Here is a 19601-nt window from a genome sequence, read left to right on the forward strand (position 1 = left end):
GCTATTTCTGAAAGCAAAATTCTGGATCCAGTGCTGAATGAACCTAACATGCTTTTGAACTGGGCAGGATTCCCAACAACTTCATAAATGCTGTGCCATTTTCTTAGAACTATATATACCTGTTGGTTTCTTTTTTTTAAGTTAATTTTTTATTAAACAAGTGTTTTACAAAATAAAAACACAAAATTCTATTGTATACAAGGAAAAAAGAAAGTAAAAGAAAAGTGATAAGCAAATAGGGAAAGAAAAGAAAGAAAAAGATATAAAGATATAAAGAAATGACTTATTTAGAGCAGTTAAAAATACATTTATATTTTATCTCATAATAGCTCTTTTTTTCTTCTTATATTTTACCCTTTCTAATAATCAAACCTATAAAAAGCAAGATCGTTTTTTCCATTCTCATTTTATGGAATGGAATGTGCTCATTTCATGTTTCCATTCTTTTTTTATGTCCATAAAAAACTTCCAGTCACCAACAAATTTAGTTATTGCCTTTTCTCTAATCAAATAAGCCAGTTTTCCCATCTCATACAGCTGTGGTCTCTAAGCAACTTACAGGATGTATTTTTTGCACTTTCCACTCTAGTTTACAGCCGTGGGATTTCTAGTTTGCCCACCCAAGTGCTAAGCAGATCTAACTTCCCTTAGCTTTTTCAGGTCAGCTAGGTGCTACTGCGCTGTTGAACGTCTGTATATCTTGGAAACACTGAAGTAGAAGCAATAGCCAAAGACGCAGTGGCTATTACTCTAAGTCATTTCTGTGACCGATTTTTGGTCTTTGGGCAAACAACATCTGGACTGGACCAGTTTTTCTCCTCACCTTGCCTGACCACCTGCCTTCCTCCCCAGCAGTGAGAACAATTCTTCTTTTAAACAGAACTGTTCCTGCTGAAGGACCACACTGGCTCTCAATTGCCAGCAGGGCTATATTTATGCAAACAAAATAGTAATTTCTACAAGCAGAAAGGCCAGATCATTTAGTCTCCTATTACAAGCCATTCTTCTGTTTATACCATCCTGTTTAGCTTATGCCTAATGCACCTCCTTGGTCACGCGCCCCCTGTACATCCCCAAGAAATGTTTATGAAAATTCTGTATAAGCAAAATATTTTACTTTGCCTGGGGAAAAGTTCAGATACAGAACAGTTGCTTCCCAATAAAGAAGCGGAACCCACTCTGTGCATCTCTTAAAAGGAAAACATACATGCACAATTCAGCCCACCCACAGGTCCACAGCTTCCTTCTTCTTCTTTTTTTCTTTTTTACAGCATGTCAATTCACAGACATTTCTCTTTCTCTTTCTCTTTGGCTTTGTTTTTTATTTTATTTTATTATTTTTCAATTGATAAATATGCCTTAGGATATAATTTCATGTTATTTTATTTTTCACTCGATAAATATTCTCCCAAATATCCCAATCCTAATAAGACAAATAAAACCAGCTTGATATTGATATGGTGTTTCTTAGAACAATTCTTGGCCATGACTTAAATAGATCTACTCTGAAATACATGATTGTTCACAGGCGTGAAACATCTAAATGCTTAGTAACTACTGTCCCAAGGCATCTACAGAAGGGCTGGAAAAAAAAAAGGCATGATGACAGTTGTCCCTGTGCAATTGAAGCTCTACACCTTTTTTGTAAAGCATCTCATACGTACATAACAAAACTGAGAGGGTATGAGTCCCAGCAATCAGGTTGTGACCAAATTCAGACAATGTGCTAGCTGCATCTGTTTCTTGGAACAAAGATGGTCATCTAAACTTATGGCCTCATCATTTCATGGATATTGTATATAAGTGGTGGGATTCAATTTTTTTTACTAACGGTTCTGTGGGCGTAGCTTGGTGGGCGTGGCAGGGGAAGGATAAAGTAAAATCTCCAGTCAGAGGTGGATTTGCCGGTTCTCTGAACTACTCAAAATGTCTGCTACTGGTTCAGAACTGGCCAGAACTTGCTGAATACCATGTCTGAAGCAGGGCAATAAAGGCTAGGCTAGAAACAACACCAGAATGTTTCCTCCCTGCCTTCCTCACAGGATTAGCCCTGTAAAGTGGAAAAAAACAAGATTTATTCCAACAACTTGTTCTCTGAACTGCTTAGAAAGTTAACAACTGGTTCTCATGAATAGGTGCAAACTGTTTGAATCCCACCACTGCTTATACTCATAGACAAGTAGAAAACACTTGAAATGAAAAGTATGTAAACCATCCAAATACTAAACATACAGGCGGTCTGTTCATTTAGTGACCCTTCGAAGTTACAAAAAAGTGAAAAAAAGTGAGTTTTTTAGACTTAACGATCGTTGCAACATGATCATGTGATCAACATTCAGACATTTGGCCACTGGCTCATATTTATGACGGTTGCAGTGTCCCAGGGTCTTGTGATCACCTTCTGATAAGCAAAGTCAACGGGAAAGCCAGATTCATTGAACAGCTCTGCTACTAACTTAACAGCTGCAGTGATTCACTTAACAGTGCAACACAAGAAATTATAAAATGGGGCAAAACTCATTTAAAAACTGTCTCTTTAGACAACATAAATTTTGGACTCAGATGTGGTCATTAAGTCAAGGTCTATCTCTACTACAAAATGCTATGGTTTGTGTACTAATAAAGACAAGCCATGATTGTCATGTAACACCAACACTGCAGGAGTTGAATTGGTTGATAGGTAAAAGTTATGTGGTTGGTTATTATGAAAGTCCTACATGGCTTGAGGCTTGTTTACTTGCAAGGCCACTTGACACCTTCCTTGCCTAAGAGATGCTCCCAGAGGGGACTTGCTGAGAGTTGCCAGTGTAGCAGGAGGAACTTACAAGCAAGCTGTCTAAGCAATCCCCTATGGAATTCCCCAACATTAAAGATGTATGATTATCTTTCTTACTAGGGCTATTAGGACATTTGTAAAATCATTTGGGGACTGAGGCATAGGCAGTGGGAAAATCCTGTGATGGATGACTACATTCTGGGCTGGATGATTATGGTTCATTTTTATATCTAGAAGTTATGGATGCAGTTGCTTCTTGTTTAATTTGCTGATACTGCCTTTATATTATTGCTGTGAGCCACTTAGAATTACTGGTAGCTGACTGAATTGGCATAGAACATTTGAAAGGAATGAATAAATAAATGATCTAATGTCTTCGGGATATCCTAGGAGCCGATTCTCTGATTTTGCACTTGGAGGCAGTGGGGTAGGAAAGGATAATTTAGCAATGTTTCATTGTCCTAGCTAGATGTTTTGTCCAACCTTAATGGGGCTGATCCTGCCTGAGCAGTTAGTTTTATTTCTCTATTCAGTTCTGATTATCTTTCAAATGGAGGTCATCAGGAAGAGCTAAAAATCAGAATTTTGATGAGACCAGCTTAATACACTGTCTTGCTGAGATCACGGTATAGCCTTCCTGGGCGCAAGTTGAGAACTGCTGTTTTTCTGCCTCCTTTCAAGAAAACCATATTCTTTGACATCCTTTTAAAACTCATAACTGCAATAAATCAAAAGCAATTTGGCAAAGTATTGGGATGGCAAGAGGCCTGATTGGATCTGCCCACTTAGTTAAGCTCAGTCCTGCTGAGACATCTTTCTGTTTATAAAATAGCTGTCACTTTATTGGGATTAATATATCACACTGACATACCATTCTCTTTGGGTGTCACAATAAAAATACATTTTAATGACAGGCTCACCTGTTAACTTTCCTATTTGCATTCTTCCCGTCTAAGATTTATGGGGTGGGTTTGTGTTTTTGCTTTTTTCAATTTTTTAAGACCCTTTCTTGCAAAGTAAACTTGTATATGCTCACTGCAGTCTAGTTAAAGTTAGCCATGACTGAATCTTCAGTTTTATACACATTCATTTGGAAGTGTATAAGTTGAAACTGGCTTTTGAGTAGATATGCACCAAAGAATATTAGGAATCAATCACTGTTTTCTCCAGCCAATATTCAAGCAAAATATTCCTTGCTAAACTAAACTGCCAGAGGTCTTGCAATAACAACATTTCCTTTATATACATGTTTTTCAGTACATGTATTTTTTTCAGCTCCTTGTGAAAACAAACAAGAGACCTGAAGAGTCGCTACTAGGGAAAGCTACACAATACCAAAAGCACCATTCTGTTTCTATTCTAGTTAGAAGACATTGTGAGCTGTGAAGCTAAAAAGATAGTATGTTCAATCAGATCCTGCTTTTCACAATAGTTTTTGGCAACGTTGTTGTTGCTACAGAAATAAAAGTGAAAAAAAAAAGTGCAGTCAAAATTGATCCTGACTGTTTTGATGGCAAATCTCTGCAAGTTTTTTTGATTGCCTTGAAAGGGAAGTTTTCTGGACGCATGTTCTTAATCAGGGGTGTCAAACTCGATTTCATTGAGGGCCGCATCAATGTTGTGTTTGACCTGGGGGTGTGTGGCAGGGAGGGCATGGCTAGCTCTACACACTTGTGTCAGGAGTGCCGGTGGTGGCCTGAGTGCTTTACCAGCAAAAACAGGCTCCTGAGCTCCATTTTTGGCTGCAATGGCTTCATGCAACCCTCTGCCAGTGAAAACAGGGCTCAGGAGGGCTGCACATGGCCTCCCAGAGCTCCATTTTCACTGGCAGAGACACCACAGACCAATCCTTTGCTGTTTCCAGGGCAGCTCCATGGGCCAGATCTAAGCACCCCACAAGCGGGATTCGGGCCCCAGGCCTTGAGTTCTAAATAGACATTTGGGGTGTTAGGAAATAAGTTCATCCACCTACCGTAGAGATGGAAAGAGACTAGTTTCCTCATCAGTGTGGAAACTGGAATATTACACTGTTTCAATTGCAAATACATCTCAACAGAACCAAAACTGAATTGGATAAGGCTTGTACATTATGAAAAGCTTAGGACCAAGCTGCAGATCCAATTAAAATGCTTTCATATGGATCAACCAGGGGTGGGATGCTACTGGTTCTGCCCAGGTCTATAGAACCGGTAGCTCTGAAGAGCAGCAGACATCGAACCGGTTCTGTGTTTGCTGCTGTTTGGCCCAACCACCCACCCTTTATTTCCTGCTTTTTTCAACCTCAGCTGCTTTGCCTGGCACAGCTGAGGTTGAAAAAGCAGGAAAAAAGTGGCTTTTCAAACACAGTGCTTTTCAGCTGTCCAGGAGGCACAGCTTAAGGTTTTTTACAAGTGCGCACAAAACGTAGTCACTGAAACAGTAGTAACACCAGTTGAATCCCAACCCTGAGACCAACCATATCAAGGCCACAGATTTTTAAGAACAACGGAGGCCTAACCTAAAGCACTGTAAATATTACATTTTTCATGAGTGTGCAAAGCGGCAGAATTAGGCTAACTGCATTGACCACACCAAGGTAGTAAGGAACAGCTAAATCTTGGATCACATGTTTGCCATACAATCTACTGCTCTGCAGAATCAAACTTTTTCATTTGGGGTAATGCTCATTTTTCTCAATTTCTTGAAAATAAAAGAGATCAGCTAAGTTTTTTGCATGTTTCAACCCTTCCCATTGTTTCATGTGTACTTTTAATATACAGAAGGCACAACTTGAAGATTCATAAAATGCTTTGTTCAATAAGTCCTGCCAGAGAAACTATGAAATGTTAAATATTTTTAAAAAATGAAAATGGGAAGATGGTAAAATGACTGCAAATGGAAATTCTGGTGATTGTAAATCAACCTGTATAAACAATTAATTCCATTTAGGGCTCAGTTCCTTAAATGAAGCACTTTATATTGTCTTTGCATAGTATTAAATGCCCAGAAATACTAATAAATGAAGAGTAACACACAGGATTTAGTCAACCCACTGACTATTATAAGTAGCTTAACTGGTATTAAGAGTCACTGATCACAAAAATTCCAATGCATCAAACTGAACTTTCAACATTACTTCAAAAATAAAATACTCACCGGTGGAACCAGTCTTGCAAAATCATCATCCTGCCATTTGCATAGAGCCTTCAGTCAAAAGGGTCACTTATATATGGAATCCTGCACTTGGGAGAGCAACTAGCGGTGATTGTTGCCAATCAAATCACAGATGACTCAGTCATCCTTCCTTTTTCCTAGCATGACTTCATAAGCAATTTACCAATAATATAGTTCCTATGCTACACAGTGATAGCTGTGCTTATCTCACAGGAAATTAGCCTAGAAAAGTCTACACATGTAGACTCAGAGGTGGGACCCGCAGCATTCCCTGCCTCCTCAATCTAATGGGTCGGATAGATGTCACTGGCAAGAGATGTTTCCTCAGATAACCCAGACCGAAGCCATGAAGGGCTTTTAAAGGTGACAACCAGCACCTTGAATTGCACCCAGAAATAAATTGGCAGCCAATGCAGCTCCTGCAGGAGAGGTGATACATGTGCACACCGAGGTCTGCATAAAACCATGCGGACCGCTGCATTTTGCACCAACTGGAGCTTCCAGATGCTCTTCAAGGGCAGCCCCATGTAGAGAGAGTTGCAATAATCAAGATAGGAAGTGACCAGTTATTCTACCATTATTGTATTTTTATGCCAGTACTCTTGTATTCTTTACTTCATTCGTATTCCTTGTTATGTATCTTACATTTATACTTATTACTTGTAAATTGAATATATACATACTTATATTTTTAGGTTTTATATTGCTGCTTTCTGGCCTTATGGCTGTAATAAGGTGTTTTGAAGATTTCAGAAATTGATATTATTGTTGTTGTTGTTGTTCAATTTGATTCACAAACTGGAAGTGGGAAAAAACTTAATAGTTCAAGTCCTAACCAAGGGCCTAAGAGCTGTTAAGCTAACGCCTGAATATATAAGTAGTAAGATAGTTTTTTGCAAAGTCAGAAAATTCAGATATCATCATCACCTTCATTATCATTATTATTATTATACCTGAATTTTATGACTTTGCAAAATACCATCTTATTGTTTATATACTCAAACATTACCTTAACAGCTCTTAGGTCCTTGGTTAGGACTTGAACTGTAAAGTTTTTTCCACTTCCAGATTGTGAATCAAATTGAAAATTAATATTAATAAATAATAGTAATAATAATAATAATAGAATATTCTGACTTTGCAAAAAAAATTCTTACTCAGAACTGTTTTCCTCTTTTTCTTGTTTCATGCATTTACATTTCTTCCATACACCCAAAAATTTGTTTCTGTTTCAAAATATGAATAAATCAGAGTTTTTTTCTGCAGCAAGTAATTTAGTTCTTCTTTTTGTGATTGCAGAAGAAAACCGCCCCACAAAAATCAACATATAATTTCCAAGCAGTAAAAAAGGAGGAATTAAGAGAGCTTGGTAAATATAAGAAATTGCAATTTATCCCCTTCTCTCATCAGTCTAAACAAGGGGTGTCAAATTTATGGTCTGTGGGCTGGATGCGTCATGCGCTGGCCTCACCCACTCCAAGTTTAGGGAAGGGCAAAAAAGTCACAATACATCATGTGATGCTGTGAGTTTGACACTCCTGGTGTTCTAACCCAAATTTGTTCCAAGGAAACAAACACAAAATAGAGGTAACAGCAAAACCTTTTAATGATTCTTTATGAATTCTGTTCCTTCATGGTTAAAAGGCTGCTTCAAACTAATTGTCTCTGATAAGAACAAGCCTTGCCAAGATTGTGCAAGGCTGCCAAGAACATTAGATAAAGTTGCTAAGAAATATTTCAAACACGAAGAGTCTCCAAACAACAACCAGGGTATTCCGAACATCCACAAGGCTTGAGGGCAAAAACTTCTTTGCTTCCTGCAAAGAACTCCATTTTCTCAGCTGGCTTTTATCTCTTAAGGGAGGGGCCATTACCATGCAGCCTTACTCCTGAGTCGCCCGTGCTGCTGCAGCTGCTCTTTCCTTTGAGCAGCTCTGCACACACGCGCACTGGGCACAGGCTCCTCAGGGACCTCTTCATCACTGCTGCCAGCCTCCACAATCTCCAAAGGCAGCATTCTGTTCCCTGATGGTCCTGGCCCCATCCCTGCATCACACGCAGGCCTCTCATCTAAGTCCTTGCTCTCCTAGACCTCAGCCATCCTCACCTGCTGCTGGCAAACCACAACATCTGGTCTAAACTATATCTGTATATCAAGATGATTGCTAGTATTGTCCAGTTTTCTGGAGATGTCGATCAATTTAAATACTGAACCTCTGGGTTACCACACTAGCTAAGAAACTTACAGAGGAAAATACAGTGACCAAAGGGACGATCAACAGCTCAGTTATGCAATTCTAGAATAGGATGGAACATCTCTGCCGAGTAATTCTGGGAAATAGTGTTCAAACATTATAGGATACCAGTTGAAGAAACTGATTTAGATTACAGACTTAATGGCCTTTTGAGAACCCCTTCTGAAAACTGACCTATCATTTGCATTATTTTTCTTCTCTTTTAATCTATTTTTTATGAAGAGTTTTGAAAAGAAGTTTAAAAACCAGCAAGAACTAACATAAAGCAAAGAAAGGGAAAAAAAGACAAAAAGGAAGCAGAATTACATTTGGAGATACTATAAGGATCCAGGTGAGCCCTTAGCCTAACCAGCACCTGCAGATTAAAAAACAAAAAACAAAATAGGGAAAGCATGCCAAGTGTGACTTCTGGAATTCCTCTTGACCCTTTAATAATAGGCCTGCTCTAAATCACATGGCCAGAAAGAGGGAGGAGCTTAGAATGGCAGGGTCAGCAGTATTCTGAGCCGCCGCTGAACAGATTGTCAACACCTTTGTCGGAATGCTAAAAATGGCATGCTTTTAGAAGCCCCACCCCTTTGGGGATAAGCACATAAAAATGGGGTGTGGCTGGCTTCATTATGCAGCGATTCTGCTTTCCTGGGTGAAGCCCCTTGCTTCCTGCCTGCAGATGCTGTGCCTTGGATTATTTTTGCCAGGTATTTTTTCGCCGCAGCTCCCAGCTGGATCCATTTTCAAACTCAGTCTTTTTTTTTTTTTTTTTTGTAAGGAGCTTCAACCTCCTTACACCAAACTCATTTCTGGTTTTGTGAAGTAATTCTTCAAACCAAACCCTTTTATAAAATGTATTTCCTTTGGGTCGAAAGAAGAGCCATGATCATTTTTTATAAATATTTTTAGTCTCAAGCTTTCCAAGGTATAGAAAAGACGTGCTAAAATAATGTCACAGTGTTTCCCAACACTATTGATGAATTAGATTATATGTCTCATCAATCCCATCCAGGATGTTGATATGCATATACCCGTGATGGGAAGAGGATGATAAATGAAGCTCTTTTAAAGTAAGATTTCCTTCAGGTCAGCTTGTTTTGCTCTATTATCTTCTAGGAAGTTGTTTTTTTAACTTTTCAATTCAGCCTTTTCAAGCAGCAATATTTTAAAAGGGGCATCTAAAGTGGAAATTGTTTTCTTTTCCCCTCTGCTTATTCCTGTGACACAAGAGTCGGGGGAAAAGCATTCTTTGATTTTTCTCTACTGTCATCCCTGGACAGAGAGATTTAGCACAAATAAATAAATCAGGAAGTCGGTCCAAGTTTTGAGAGCTCAAGTTACCTTTAGATGCAGGTAACATTAAGCTCCAAATGATAAACAAAGGGATGAGGGTGAGGGGTTAAAGACATGCAGTTTCCCTGCTCATCTACAAGTCCAACAAGAGCTACATTCTGTGCATTGGTGAAAAGATATGCTGTAGAAGGGGATATGTCATCAAACCCTAGAACCAATGATCAATGCACTTCAAATACTTGCCTTAATACTGGATAAAATTCTCACTGAAAAAGGAGAATGTTAGGGAAATCTGTCCACTGCTCTCTTTTCTTATCTTTGATAAAGCACCTTGGAATATGGGAGGGGAGAATGGGGGCAAGAATACAATATTACTTTTTCATTATCCTGAATATTGCACTGTTGTATCACACACATATACCATCCTATTTTCTGCACCAAGATCGCTAGTGGTGCTTTGTTTTTTCAACTTTGCTTTTTCAATGGACAGACTCCAAAACATTGGTTAATTTGGATATAAAATGTGGTTAATTACAAAAACTACATCCCTAATAATGAGGGTCTTCAAGTTGCATTTCCTTATTATTTTTTCTATGGAATTCTTAAATGTTCTCAGAGCTTGGTTATTTGCTTATAGACGTTTCATTACCAAGCTGAATAACATCATCAATGGAGTGATGATGTTATCTAGATTGGCAATGAAACATCTGCAAGGAAATAACCAAGTTCAGAAAGCACGAAGGACCCCACAATTCAACACTGATCTACAAATATTATTTTCTATTGGTACAATATGTTTTCCTCTATTAAGCCTATTGTCTATATATGATTTATTTCCAGGGGTGGGATCCAAATTGGTTTATCACCAGTTCAGTGGGCATGGTTTGGTGGGCTTGATTTGCGCATGCACATGTGCTTTACACACATGCGTAGCAAACACACAGTTTACACGCATGCAGAGATGTTCCTATTGACCTTCTCCTGCGCACTCTCCCTGTCTCTTCAACAGCTGATGATGGCAATCTACGGTGCTGCTCGATGCAGCTGAGCATCAAAAGCAGGAAATAAAGGTCATTATGGGGCTGGGGTGAGCAGGTGGGCCCAGCAGCTGATCATCAGAGCAAACTGGTTCTCTTCCAGATGATCTTTGGCCTGGTTTGGCCAAACCGGTAGAATTCCACCTGTTTATTTCTGGTTAGCCATTCACAGGCTTCAGCAACAAGGGTTATAACTTCCTGTCATTGATGAATGAAGTGAAAAAGATATTTGTCTTTCAACATCACCTGAATAAATTCACTTATCAAAACATACTGTATGCAATTGTAATTTTAAAGAAAAACATAGCTATACATATCTTAATTGCATATAATATTTCCTCAATCTTTTTGTCCATCTACAACATAAAAGAATATAATATAAAAAATTTTGCAACTTGGGAAAGTTTCCATGAAAATCTCTCTTTCCTCCTCCCCAAAGCATTATGTTTTATTTTAATTAAAATTATTCTGACTAAAAATAGTTGCTTAATTAAACCCCTTATGGAATAAGCCATAAAACAAAACATCAAAGATGATGACTCACAAAATAATTGCTAGCTTGTTGATGAAAAGTATACAAAATTTATTTCTTATTCTGTGCATCACTTTTGACTCAGTTTTAAAAAATCTCTGAACAAGTCTCCAAAAGATGCTTTGGTAGCTGTAATTAAATACATTTATGTAGGAGCAAAGCTAGGTCTTAAAAACTCTAAAACACATTTAATCATTTGCTGTGAAGATCTAGCAAAGGCTTAGCTTGGTTAGCCGAACCATCGTTTGTATTCTGGTGGTTTAGCATGCAAGTTCATTCTTTTTTGTTAGTTTATTTTACAGGGGTGAGATTCTACCAGTTTGCACCTCTTCGCTAGAACCAGTTGTTAACATTCTAAGCAGTTTGGAGAACCAGTTGTTAGAAGAAATTACTGGCCTAATCCTGCAAGGAAAGCAGGAAGAAAACATTCTGGTGTTGCTTACAGAAACTGCCTCTCTGTAACCCTTATTACAGTCTTGGCAGGACTAGACTTCCTGTCTCAGGAACTTCTCTGGAGTTTTTTTTTCTCTCCTTTGCTGGTACTTTGCTTGTGTGGAGTGACCATTCAATGTTACAATGGCATTGAAAAAAGTGACTTATGACCATTTTTCACACTTACAACTATTGCAGCATCCCCACAGTCACGAGAGGCCAGGCGAGGAGATGTATGCCTCGATGTGAATGATGTTGAATTGGCCATGCCCAGCCAGTCACATTATCACCAAGCCATGCCCACCAACTAAGCCACACCCACAGAACTGGTTGTTAAAAAAAATTGTATCCCACCCCTGGTTAAATATACTCTGTATATCCCAAAAATGGGATAATTCAAAACCAGACTTTAAGTCTTATATGACATAGCTAGTTTTACATGGTTCTGAGTTGACATGTTACCATCCATCTAGATGTTACTTTAGAATATCCTATTCACTCATGATGAATATTTGATTGCATGAGTAATATTTCATAACTTGAACACTTAATTCCCAATGATCTCAAAGGTATAATTAAGAGATTTTGAATGGTAAGAAATTATAGGCTGGTTTATTCATATTAAGAGTGAAAGCCAGCTGGATGACCTTGGGAAAGTCACTCTTTCTCAGCCCAGCCCACCTCACAGATTTGGAAGGGACATTGGAGATCTTCTAGTCCAATTTCCTGTCCAAGTAGGAGACCCTACACCATTCCAGTCAAATCTCCAGTGATGGAGCACCCACATCTTCTGAAGGCAAGCCATTCCACTAATTGATTGTTCTCACTGTCTGGCAATTTATCCTTAATTCTAGATTGGATCTCTCTTTGATAAGCTTTCATCCATAACTTCTTGTCCTGCCTTCAGATGCTTTGAAGAATTAGGTTGTCCTACTCTTCTTTGTGACAGTCCCTCAAATATTGGAAGATTGATCTCATGTCACCCTTAGTCCTTCTCTTCGGTAGACTAGACATAGCCAGTTCCTGCAACCATTCATTATACGTTTTAGACTCCAGCCCTCTAATGATCTTTGTTGCTCTTTTGTTCACTCTTTCCAGACTAACAATTAGTTAATTATTGATTTAAATAATCACATTAAGTAATTATAGATTATAAATATTGTATTTTTGTAGCCAGGAGTGAAATCTTATGAGCTGTTGTACCTTCAGTGCTAAAATAATTTGACCTGCCTTTAGTGCTAAGTCTTTCCTATAGAGATGGGCTCATTCTTTTTTAGTTATTCAAGTATTTATTTTCAAGATTTATAAGGCCACTCAACTGAGACAGTAAGACTCTGGGTGTCATATAAGGTAAACAACAATAAATCAAACAGAAGTAAAAACAAAGAAAATAATCTAACAACCAGCAACAATATATAAATCCAAAATATAAAATGAAAATTGGAGATCAAGCATACAACAGAACAACCAAGAAATGGGAGTGGGAGTATTTTACTAAATTGGACATTTGCATCTGAGGAATTGCTCATGTTTTTGCATTATTTTATATTTATTACAAATGCATCATAGATACAGGTAGTCCTTAATATTTTTTAAATTATTAAATGGGTCCCACATGCCTGATTTTACAACATTTTTTTTTGCAGTGATTGTTAATGAATCTCTTTTTTTCTAATGTGTCAGTTTTGATACAAACTGGAAATATATACTGCAAACTGGCAAAAAGTGACAAAAATTGCAGTTATGTGACTGTGGGACACTGCAAACAGCCATAAAGTTTTGCTGGTTACCAAGTACCCAAAATGTAATAATGTGTCTGCGGAGGGTCTGTGGGTCTGTTGGAACTTCAAAATCTGGTCATATCTTTTGGGGATCCATTATAACTTTGAACAGTTGCTAGCAACCAATTGTAAGCTTAGCATTATATGTATGTATGTATGTATGTATGTATGTATGTATGTATGTATGTATGTATGTATGTATGGCTTTGTTCAGGTATTTTCCACGTCTTTATAGTTGTGCTTTTAAAGTTGTAGCGACGTTTCGGCAGAATCTCATCTGCCATCATCAGGCTCGTGTATTGGGTTCATCTTCGTCGTGTGTGTCAGGCTTTCGCAGCCGTTTCTGTTTTAAATTTGGTGCTAGCCTTATGCTTTGTTAGAATGGTTCTTTCTTCATCCTGATTGGTTGGGAGTCTTGGTCTGTGTTTATTGGTCTTGGAGTTTGCTGTGTTCTGCTTGATTGGTGTTTCTAATATCTTCTGTCTGTTTTGTAGTGTTTTTTTGTCTTGATTAGCTGACAACATTGTGTTTTGTGTATTGGAGGCTTTCAGCATGGCTTGGCTTCAGGTGAATGGCTGGCTATCATTTATTAGGAAGCTAGGTTTCATCAGGGTGGGTGGGTGGCTGGGGTGTGTTTGGGCTGGAGGTATCAGTGGGGGTCTGTTTGTGCCCAGGCGTTTGCTTGGCTTGTGGTGTGGAGATTTTTTTTGCTTGTGAGTGCAGGCTTCCAGACAGTCTGGTGGAGTCATCTCTTCTATTCATGCTTTCAGGTCGTTTTTCAATCTCTATGGCTTCTCTGATAATTCTGTAGCTGCGGTTTTCTATAGTGGCTAGGGTTTTGGTGCCTTGAAGTTGATGTTATGACCTGTGGCTTTCATGTATTGGACTAGTGAGGAAATGTGTTCCAGGTTTTTTACTGCATTTTTGTGTTCATCAAGGCGGGTACTTATTCTTCTATTGGTCTGCCTGGTGTATGTGGCAGGGCATGATGCGCAGGGGACTTCATACATACCTTGGTTTTCCAGGACAATTTTATCTTTGGGGTTTCTTAGGATGGCTGCTATTTTTCTGTCTGTTTTGAAGGCAGTCTTGATGTGATGCCTGTGTAGTATCTTACTGATTTTGTCTGTTGTACCTCTTATGTAGGGCAGGACAGCTGTTCCATAGCATGTTCATCTTCTAGGTCTCTATTATGTCTAGTGCGTTTTTGTGGATCAGGCCTGTGATTTTGCTTTTGTGGAAGCCGTTGGCTGTCAGTACTTTGGTCAGGGTGCATAGTTCAGTCTTTATGTGTGTCTTGTCTGCCAGGTATTTGGTTCTGGCAATTAGTGCTTTGGCCACGGAGTTTATCTGTGCTGGGTGATGGTGGGATTGGGCATTGAGGTAGAGGTTGGTGTGTGTTTTCTTCTGGTATATGGTGTGTCCTAGTGTGCCATCTGAATTTTTGTACCATTCCTAGATGTACTAATCTACAATATATATAAAATTATATAATATTGTAATATGTGTGTGTGTGTGTGTGTGTGTGTGTGTGTGTGTGTGTTTTAAAGGTTATAATCAATTGTTTCATTGAAGCCTGTATGTACATCAGTCTTCATTTGGGAAAGGCTACACATTATTTCTTAAGGCATGCTACAAGCATCTTGGAAGAAATCTTTGAAATATATCTGACTCAGAAGTGTTTCTTTCTTTGCCTAGGATTGTTCCAATACAATAAAAATAAGCTTTTCTCCAGGGAGCTAAAAGCAATGGATATGAGTGTCCCTCTACTCTATTTTATCTACCCTTTTATCAAGGGTAAAGGTTTCCCTTATCCAGTTATTTCTGACTGTAGGAGGCAGTGCTGATCTCCATTTCTTAGCCAAGGGAGCCAACATTGTCTGAAGACATTTCTGTGGTCATGTGACCAGCATGACTATACACCGAAGTGCATGGAATGCTGTTACCTTCCCACCAAAGTGGTACATATTTATCTACTTGCATTTATATGCTTTTGAACTTCTCAGAGGGTAGGAGGGGGCCTAGTAGCAGGAGCTCACTCCGTTGCAAAGTGCTAGAAGCTTGAATCCAGGCTGTCAGCTTCAGCTGACAAACTAGCCTCTTTAACTGAGACATTCCTTTAACTCTTTATCTACTGATACACTAAGCTATCAGGTTAGTTTTTTTTCTGCTTTTGCTTAATGTTCTCTTACAGTATATTGTGAGAATGTAGCCAATTATGATTTATTCTATAAACCATGATTTAATAAAAATACATTTAATGATATGCTAACTTGGGCAGTGGAAACAGCCTAAGGGCACTCAACAAACTTCACTGTTCTATAGGGATTCGAACCTGTTCATGCCTATTCAGAACTGGAATAGACAAGTTAGTGCTTTCCAGTTGTTTGGACTCTTAATTCCCATACCCTGTGATAATTTGACAAAGTGCAATCCAGAACATAGCCTCATGGGAAGGATATACCAATTGACATCTTCCAGATATCAATTCCAGATATCCCTAGAGGTGGAAGTCTTGCCTCACAATCAGGAAGCTGTGAGTTCGATCCTAGCAGAGTTGGTATTCAGCAGGTTCTGCCCAGTTCTGGAGAACTGGTAGTGGAAATTTTGAGTAGTTCGGAGAACTGGCAAATACCACTTCTGACTGGAGATTTTACAGTATCCTTCCCCTGCCACATCCACCAAGCCACACCCACAGAACTGGTATTTTAAAATAATGAATCCTACCACTGGATCCTGGTAGAGGCTATTATTTGGAATAGATTCTCATGTTCAAGCAGGGAGTTGGACTAGATGACCTCCAAGATACCTTCCAATTCTGTTATTCTATGATTATATTTTCCACTTCATTAGCTCTAGATAGGAGCCCTGGTAGTGCAGTGGTTAGAATGCAGCATTGCAGGCTAATTTCTGCTGTCTGCCGATTGCCATCAGTTCAGCAGTTCGATTCTCAAGAATCATTGGCTCAAGACTGACTCAGCTTTCCATCCTTCCGCGGTCCGTAAAATGTGGCCCCAGATTATTGAGGACAATACGCTGATTCTGTAAACCACTCAGAGAGTTCTGTAAAGCACTGTGAAGTGGTATATAAGTCTAAGTGCTATTGCAATCGCAATTGCAGGCAAACTCTGCTCACAGCCTGGAGTTCAAACCTGACGGGGCTCAAGGTTGACTCAGCCTTCCATTCTTCCAATGTGTGTAAAATGAGGACTGAAGATTGTTGGGGGCAATATGCTGACATTGCAAAACACTCAGAGGGTACTGTATAGCACTGTCAGGCAGTATATAAGCTTAAGTGCTATTGCTATCGCTAAAGGCAAGAGATTATGGGACTTGCAGTATAACACTCTCTGGAGGCACATGCATTTGGCCTGCTGTCCTATGACACAAGCGAGCTACGTTTATCAAAAGAACTCCATAGTAGCTGAGTAACTATTTGATCATAGGCTTTGGTGCAAATCTAAGTTGGTGTCTCTTGAAAATGTGGGTCTGTTTGCTCAGAACTTGTCTACCAATATGCCACACTGATAATCACCTGCCTTCCTGAAATGCCTTTCTAAAAAAAATTGAACCACAAGTAGTCCTTGGCTTACAACAGTTCCTTTAGTGACCATTCAAAGATACAAAAGGGACTTACGACTGTTTTTCACACTTACAACTGTTGCAACATGAACCATGTCACGTGATCAAAATTCAGACGCTTGGCAACTGGTTCATACTTACGACAGTTGCTGTGTCCCAAGATCATGTATTCATCATTGGCAACCTTCTGACAAGCAAAGCCAATGGGGAAGCCAGATTCATTTAACAACCAGGTTACTCATTTATCAACTGCAGTGATTCACTTAGTAACTGTGGCAAGAAAATTTTTTAAAATGGATGGGGGCATGAACTTAACCTTACTTAACAACAGAAATTTTGGGGTCAGTTATACTGTAGTACAAATGTTGTGGTCAGTTGTGGTTGTAAGTCAAGAACTACCTGTAATTCCGTGCAATTATGCCACGGTTCACTCTATTCCTATGCTTCTATGTATCAGATTTCAGACCAGAAGTGGCCCTTTCCCCTCATCCACATTTAAAGGACAATTCACTCTACATTATCTTCCAGCCTTTGAGGGTCAGAGGAAACACAGTCCTGACTCAAATATGTTACTAGAGCAGGGAAAGTAACATCAGAGGTGGTGTTCAGCCGGTTCGGACTGGTTCTGGCGTACCAGTAGTGGAAATTTTGAGTAGTTCGGAGAACCGGCAAATATCACCTCTGGCTGGCTCCGCCCACTCACCCCCACTGTTCCCTGTCCTATATTCCCTTGTTTTTTTACCTCAGCTGAGCTAAAAAACACTCCGCTCACCAGCTGAGTTTTTAAGTAGTCTTTGAGGCGGTCTTTGAGTGCTACGTGTACACAAAGTGCAAGTGCACGCACAAAGCACGCTCTCATATAACCAGTAGGAAAAGATTTGGAATCCCAACACTGATTAACATGTTCAGCTCTTTTTTGTTTGGGGAACGGGGAGGGATTCCACTCAAAATAGGTATTAAATTTACCGAAGTCTTCATGTATCTATTTTCAGAGTTATTTACTAGTCCTCAACTTACTGCAGTTCATTCCGCAAATGTTTGAAGTTACAACAGCACTGAAAAAAGTGACTTATAACTGTTTTTCACACTTATGACCATGGCACCAATCCCCAGGGTCATGTGATCAAAATTTGGATGCTTGGCAACTGATTCATATTTATGACGGTTGCAGTGTCCCAGGATCATGCAGTCCTCTTTTGCAAACTTCTTGACAAACAAAATCAATGGGGAAAGTAGTAGTAACGCTGGTTGAATCCCATCCCTGGACTGCAGTGATTCTAACTTAACGACTGCAGTTACTGTTACTAACTTAATGACTGCTAACTTAATGACTGCAGTGATTCACTTAACAACTGTGGCAAGAAAGGTTGTAGAACGAGGGGAAATTCACTTGTCAAATGTCTCACTTAGCAACAAACATTCTGGAGTCAATTTTCTCAAATCGATGACTGCCTCTATTTAAAAAAAATAAGGGGAGAGGCTAAAAGGCTACTCCAAAATAATAAATTGCTGATAATCTTTGGGATTTTGAAACTAGGAAGAATGGGCCAATTTCCCAGTCCAGTTCTATGTGGCCTGAATGAGAAGTATGAACTAAAATGCCACTCTTTTCACCCCGTGAATCATCCAATTCAAGCCTTATGTATACGTGAGTTTTACATAGCAGAAATTTGCAAATCGGTCTGGTTGGACGATCCATGCCTGGATTCATCACAGTCTAAACCTTAATGGTGGATGAAATTAATCCCTGCTTTCCCCCAATCCCTCCTTCCCCCTAGAGCAGGAGCTGTTGTTTCATACTGTGAAAAAATACATCTGATGCTGTTTACCTTGGATGAGATGAAAAGCTTAGGCGTTTTAACAAACATCCCGGCATTTGTTTGTTTCTCTGCCTAGCCCACATACTTGTCATTCTTCCAGGCAGTGGAGCCAGTTCATGTCTCTTTCAAAATATTACAGTTCCTATAAACCTTTTTCAGCTTTCTTTTATACTGACAGAAGTTTTGCTCAAAGCTGCCTGTTCCAGATATCCGTTCCTTTCTTCTTAGGACTGTGCCGATTCCTCCTTCCATAAGTTGAGCATAATTGTAATTTTAGTATACTTAGATCACATATAATCGAGAGACTGGATTTTATCATAGATTTTAGTTGTTATTTATTATTTTATACTAGAATTTTTAATTACATATTTACTGAGTGTTTTTATTTGTTCTGGTCTCTGGTCTATAACTGTTATAAACTGATTATTGTATTGTATCATAAGTTGAGCGACGTGCATTCCAAAATACAGAGAAATAGTCATTGGAGTCTTGTTAGCAGAAATTATGGTAGTGAAAACAAGGAAAGCAAACAAACACAAATGGGAATTTCCTGTGCCCCCCTCCCTCCAATTTTTCTCCTCACAAAGGTGCTCTTCCATATTGTGCATTTTTGTGAATCAAATCTCATGAACCTAACTGGATAGTCATGCTCTTTCTCTCCCAGTTCATATTTTGCACTAAGCCAAAGCCTGCTTAACCATCCTTTAATCAACTACATTTTAGTTTAGCCATCATATTAAAACACTAGTCATGACCACAGTTGTTGAGTTCATACAACATGCTAAATCACAAGTAAACAAAAACTATCTTAAAAGTTTAGAATCCAGACTTTGTAAATAATACACAGGCAGTCCTCAACTTACAAACACAACTGGGGCCCAAAATTTCTGTTGCTAAGCAAGACAACTATTAAATGAGTTTTCCCACCCATTTTACAACCTTTCTGATC

This window comes from Pseudonaja textilis, chromosome 3 (assembly GCF_049901715.1).
Source record: "Pseudonaja textilis isolate UNSWEBS1 chromosome 3, rPseTex1.2, whole genome shotgun sequence".
NCBI classification, from domain to species: Eukaryota; Metazoa; Chordata; class Lepidosauria; order Squamata; family Elapidae; genus Pseudonaja; species Pseudonaja textilis.